We start from the raw sequence: 319 nt of genomic DNA on the forward strand, positions 1-319 counted from the left end.
ATCTAAAAATGTGAGCAGTTGTTTAACTTTTACTTCTACTTCTCTAGTTCTAAGGGCTTCCTTTAATCCCTGAACAAACAATTCGTGCTGGCTGAGCTCTTGCCCCATTATAGTCTAGCTATAACCCGGAATTCAAATGTGAGTAGTTACTCACCGAGACGTCTTCTGATACGTCTCCAAAAAATGCCGCGGACTTCTGTCTTGTTCCTCTGTTAGGAACGAACTTCTTATTCCAAAGGCTTGTTCCTTGCCGGAACGTGCTCCTTATTTCCCTTCGGAATCTTCGGGAACCTGTCGCGATCCCTTCAACTCGAGTGCC

Source organism: Tupaia chinensis, unplaced genomic scaffold, assembly GCF_000334495.1.
Source record: "Tupaia chinensis unplaced genomic scaffold, TupChi_1.0 Scaffold000559_1, whole genome shotgun sequence".
In the NCBI taxonomy this organism is placed as follows: domain Eukaryota; kingdom Metazoa; phylum Chordata; class Mammalia; order Scandentia; family Tupaiidae; genus Tupaia; species Tupaia belangeri.